Raw genomic sequence first — 6,000 nt, 5'->3', positions numbered from 1 at the left:
TGGGAAGGAAACAAGCTCCCGGGGACCGGTTTCTGGCATTACAGCCGTCTTCGGCCCGGTTTGCTTGAATCCTGATGGTGCAATGAGCAAGGGTCTCACATCTGAGAATACCCTTCCACGCTTAGGGTGGACAAAAATATTTACAACAAGGGGTGGTGAGGGACAGAGTCTCTGAATTAAGCAGAAAGCTCTCACCCAGTCAAGAGATCAGGGCTAGATCCAACACCGTTTTTTAGCTCACTGCACCATCCCAGTTTCAGAACCTGGCTGTATGCAAATTAGTCTGTTCCTGTCCCAGTGCATGATGGGAACAGGGCAAACCAAACTACAAAAGCCAATTCTTACACTGGGAAGGAAACAAGCTCCCGGGGACCGGTTTCTGGCATTACAGCCGTCTTCGGCCCGGTTTGCTTGAATCCTGATGGTGCAATGAGCAAGGGTCTCACATCTGAGAATACCCTTCCACGCTTAGGGTGGACAAAAATATTTACAACAAGGAGTGGTGAGGGACAGAGTCTCTGAATTAAGCAGAAAGCTCTCACCCAGTCAAGAGATCAGGGCTAGCTCCAACACCGTTTTTTAGCTCACTGCACCATCCCAGTTTCAGAACCTGGCTGTATGCAAATTAGTCTGTTCCTGACACCACTGCTGCCAATATAGCGAAAGTGTCGCCCCAATTCTTTAATTGTTTTCTCCAGCCAATTCTGAAATTTGACCTTTTGTCTTCCTCCTTACCCCCATCCTCCTGGTATCTAGTCCCTCTACCCCATGCATGAGTAGGGTAAAGATGTCCACAAATTCAAGCCTCCATATACCCTCTTTTACCGCCAAAGGAACTTCCCAGGCCAGGGAGCACCGACCTGATTTAAGTGCTGCTACTGTGACGAGCAGCGCTGTCGAACCTGTCTCCCCCATGCCTGACTCTGTCGGTACCGCTGACTTGTTAGCGTCTAAAGATCCCCCAGCGTGTGTTGTAACTGTGACCACTGGACTGATGGTGGGGGGGGGGGGGGGGGGGGGGGGGGGGGGTTGCAGGTCGCTGTGCTGTGATAGCAGGCCCTGCTATCACCCTTGGTGTTGATCCGCTGCTGCCGGATTGGGCCCCGTGGGATCCGGCTCTGCGAGAGACTGCGCCAAACCCCCCTGCTGAGACCTTGTCGCTGCCTCGGCCCTAGGCTCCCGTGCTTGCAGGGTATTCGCCCTGTCAGGCGCTTCTCCCCACACTTCAACAATGGATGGTGCACTCCCCTCTCTAGCAGGCACGGCCATAGGCGTAGTAGTACGTACTGATTCGACAAATCGGGATTTAAAGTCATCCAAGATGCTCAACATTGAGTCCATCATCTTACCGAATTTCTCAGTGTTTGTGTCGATAACCGTGCCTGACGGGGCCGGACCACCTGTGTAACCACCAATGCTGCTGCTCGTGGGGGGGGAAATCACCCTGACCTTCAGAACTGGCGGCTCCGGTGGGAACTCCTTGTTGGTCGGCCGGCGAGTGGTAATGACCTGAGACAATTCCGTTACCTTCCAGAATCCGCCGTGACTTGCACACCGGCTTGGTAAACCTCAGGCACCCTGCCCTGCCCCACCCCCATTGCGTCAGCCCTGCCTCCTTGCACCCTTACTGCTTCTGCGATAGTGCGAGCCGGGGCCCCAGTCACTCCTGCCACTCGTTTCGCTGCGACTAACTTTGTTACGTGGTGGCAGAGAAATGGTGATGACAATAGATAGTTGTCACCTGCACTGGGGCCCGTAGTACTTCCTTGCTGTAGGTCAGCCCATGCCCACCGAACCCTTTCTCACCAGTGTGTATTCCCTGATGATATCCCCTTTTAAGTACCTCTGCGACTCTGTTGCGCTGTCCAGCTGCTTGCTTTACTTCCGGGTGAGCACCTGCTCCCTCTCTCTCTCTCTATATGTTATTCTGCGGATGGCAAAACAGTACACGTTATCAGCATTCAGCAGTACCTTACAGGAAAAACCTTTGCAACACAGCTGTAACTCTGGCTTAATAATCTCCCGCAAGGGAATGAGGTAAAAAACATGTGAGCCCTCCCACGCGATCCTGTCAGGGCCCTGTTAACCACAAAGGGCCCGCGGGAGAAAAGTCTCCCCCACGCCCTGCCCCAACCAGGATCCAGCCGGGAACCTTTAACCTGCCGCCCTAAATGCTGTACGCGCTACCAGGCTGTCACGCTGGGGTCACCAGCAGACAAGAGGACTCCGCCGGCTTGTGCCCATAGCAGGACGCGTGTGCAACAGTACCCTGCAGCAAAGCCCCTGCAGCCCCACCTCCGGGGGCACTAAAAAGTGGCCGCCAAGCGCCCCCACCTGCTGTGGGGCCGGCATGCTGCCGCGGGGTGTGCCTGGAGTTAGTCAGGTGCGCCTCTGGGTGCCCTGAATGCGGACCCTGCGGCAGCTGCTGAACAGAATTGACGATGTGAGAGTGGTGACAACAGTGTGGGGACCGCGGTACCCCCCGTTGTGGGGGCGCATAAACTCACGGCGACATTGCCGCTCAGCTTCCCCTGCCGGACACTGCGTGTCCGTGCAACAGCTGGGGACTCGTGCACTTGCTGGGTGCAGGCACCATGCTGCTCACCGTTCCCCACTGCTCACAAACCCTCCATTGCTCCACCGCACGGGATGCCCGAGTGGCTGGCTAGGCTCACAGAAGGAATTAAAGAGGGCAGTCAACAACGGAGCAACCTGGGGGCAGAATGTTTTGTAAAAGGCGGCGGTGAAGCCATCCGGTCCCGGCGCCTTGGCCAGCTTGAGGGGGGAGATCGCGGCAATGACTTCTTCAGGACGGATCTCCCTGTCAAGGAGTTCTGATTGTTCCGTCGATAAAGCGGGTATGGACACAGAGTCCAGGAAGGCCGCCCCGTCCGCTGGATCCAGAGCAGCCCCCTCGTATAGTGTGGTATAAAAGTCAATAAATGCCTGCGCTATAGCTCCGTCCTCCGTCACTGTGACTCCGTCCTGCGTGAATATTTCCTGCACCGAGTGTCGTTGCTGCTGTTCGCGGAGTGCCCGACCCAACAGCCTCCCACATCTGTCGCCTCCCGTGTAGTATGCATGTCGTACCCGTAGTGCCACGTATTCTGCTCTATCTTGATCTAGTGCTGCTAACTGTTGACGTGCCACTCACAACTGCTCCACACCCGCGGCGCCCCTGTCCTCTGGTGTACCTGCTCCAATTCCTTCGTGCGGGCAGAGAGCTCGTCTCTCTTACGGGCCCTCTCCGCATTTTCTGCTGCCGCGATTGCAATGAACTCGCCCCGTATGACTGCCTTGATTGGTTGTAAGTCAACCGTAGACCAGCTATCCTAGTAGCATGGACAAGAGCAGTCTTTAGGCTAGACTCTAGAGGGCGTGTTAAGCCAGCTGTTATACCATCACATATACCCCTTGAACACCAAGTGAAAGGACACCACACAAGTTGTTATGAAAATAAAAGTATATTTATTTAGAACACAACAGCCATGGACTCTTTATGAGGACAGGGCGCTAAGCACAATACAAAGCTCTTAGGAAAATACGCAAAGTCGCACAATTTACACAAATGCCCGAGGGGCACGAAAAACCATATACTCTAAAAGTGGAATGCGAAATTACTAGCAGGTAAGTACTACTCTAATAGGCTTTGGGATCGCTAGGACTTGACTACTGAACCTTCAGATTACTAGCAGGAGGCCTAGGGAGATCGGGTGCAGAGTGTGCACTCTCACGCGGGATGCGGGACAAAGTCTATGGATGCTAGATTTCGTAAAGTTAGTGTTATCGGACGAATCCGACTAGGTAGAGCTGAAACGAAAAAGGATCTGGACCTTTGGATAGCAAAGCTATGCTGGAGCACCGAAATGCTGAGTTTACCTAGCCCAGGGTCTGCGGATGCATAGGTCTGGAAAGACGTCGGGAATCCTCGTTACAGTCTATGGAGCCTGAAAGAAGAAGTTGCTGGCAGGCGACCAGTGAAGAGATTCGGAGGGATCCAAGCCTGGATCGAAGATGGAAGACACCTGTAAGCAGAGGGGACCAAGTTCTGAATCACTAGCAAGTGATTAGATGGGCACGAGGATGGCACCGGATGGAGTCACCTCGACCAGGTGAGTGGGCGACGCTGGGCTCTGCAGTCTCACGGACCAGGAGGCGTTGTCGGCGACCAGGATGGAGGTGCGAGCTGTCCCACGATGGTATCTGCTGTCGACGTCGCTGGACCCAGGATTGGGGCAACAAGTCTTAGCAAATGCAAGCCCACGCGGTGGATTTAAAATGGCGTCTGGAGTGGACCAGGAGGGCCCAGGGTGCTCCTCTGTTGGAGAGGAGCAAGGGCCAGTCTGGAGCAACCAGACCAGCGGTGTTGTCGTCGTGGAGCGTCGTCAAGAGGGTCACAAGCCAGCAGGCAAGTAGCCGGACAACGCGGTGAGCAGCAAAGAGCAGAAGGGCTCCACGCAGATCTGGTGGATGCTGGGGGGCTGGACTTCGGTGCTGGAGCTGCTCAGGGTTAGGGCTTCTCGAACCCCAAAGCACTCACTCGAGGATCCCTCGGCGGTCGTGCTGGATAAGCATCATGCAGTTCTGAAGATGGCCGGTCCCTCGTGGTCTTGTCTTACCCACGGATCTCAGCTGAGCTGAAGATGTAGGTAGAGGTCAGAGGTGGCAGGGAAGCCGGGTCTCGTCATGCTGGTCGGTCGGATTCCGGAGGAAGGACGTGCAGCAAACCGCAGTGTTCTTAGATGGTGCCTGCGGGTGCAGGGTGACTACTCCTTAGTCACAAGGGAGAAATCTTGAGAAGAAGTCGAGAGTTCTTTTCGTAGAAAGTAGTAGAAGGGGGCCCGCTCCTATCTTTATACTAGGAAAAGGGGCTGGCACGCAACTAGGTCCTGCCCATGGGTGGGACCAGGAAGGGGGGTGGTTACACCCCTCTCCCACGCCGGACTTTCCCCAGCTCAGGGGCTGGTGTGCCCCTGGAACTGGTTCTAGCCGGCAGATGCATAGTGAGCACCGGGGTGCCACTTGCAGTCACCTTCCTCTAAAACCCTGCCTACCCAGGATACACAAAACCCTGTCTGGGATGGTGCTAGCACCGCCCCTGACAGGAAACCCTTTGTCCAAGCCTCCCTCGCTGGAAGGACTCCCAGCAGCAGGAGGTCAGACTTGTGTCTGTGGTTGCAGCATCCATTTTGTGATGCTGAGGCTCGAGTTAACTTTAACCGGGGTTCACAGTTACATAGTTACATACATGTCGTGTCCCTCTAGAAGGGTGGAATGCTAACCCCGTCGCCAGAATTGGCAAGGGGTTAGTATTCCAATTCGTATGACACCTTACTCGACATGTTTTGATAAAGCGATACCAAAGATAGCAAATAACCGCGAGGTTTATAATGCACTTAAGAGTATATGGTACGCGTTATCATAGAACAGCTATTAGGACTTGGTTCCGCAAGCTGCAGATGGGCTCAGCTCATGCCAGAGCACCATCTCACATGATTCCACGCACTCTGCCTTCAGGATTGTTAAGGCCTGCCATAGGAGTGACTGATAAGAATCTATGTGTCCATTTTAGGGTTGGATATAGGTATACTATATCTACAGCCAAGGCTTAATAACCACTTTGCCCCAGCTGTCGTGCAGCCAGTTGTGTCAGATTTAGATGGCCAGCCAGGGGTGGCATAATACATGCTGCAGCCCCTGGTAGGCCCTGGGTACACCTATGCCCTGAGTTACAGGGTCTGATAAGGTGGCCCAGTACCAATTAGATATGTACCTAGGGTACATGGAATCCATTTTAGAGAGAGCAGGGTCCCAGGTCAACTAAGTCGAAACCAGCAAAACACCAAGCAAAAAGTTGGGGGCAACCATAGTCAGATATCCAATTGCCCTGTTGCCCTGTTGGTCCAGTGTCACTCCGAACTGAGGGAGTTCTTGCTGGGTCGGAGGTGCACTCACACGGAGCTGTTTACATAACGTGCTTGCCGTGCAAACCGTAGCAGC

The sequence above is a fragment of the Lissotriton vulgaris genome, unplaced genomic scaffold (assembly GCF_964263255.1).
Source record: "Lissotriton vulgaris unplaced genomic scaffold, aLisVul1.2 SCAFFOLD_1784, whole genome shotgun sequence".
NCBI classification, from domain to species: Eukaryota; Metazoa; Chordata; class Amphibia; order Caudata; family Salamandridae; genus Lissotriton; species Lissotriton vulgaris.
Note: the sequence above shows the minus strand (reverse complement) of the source record.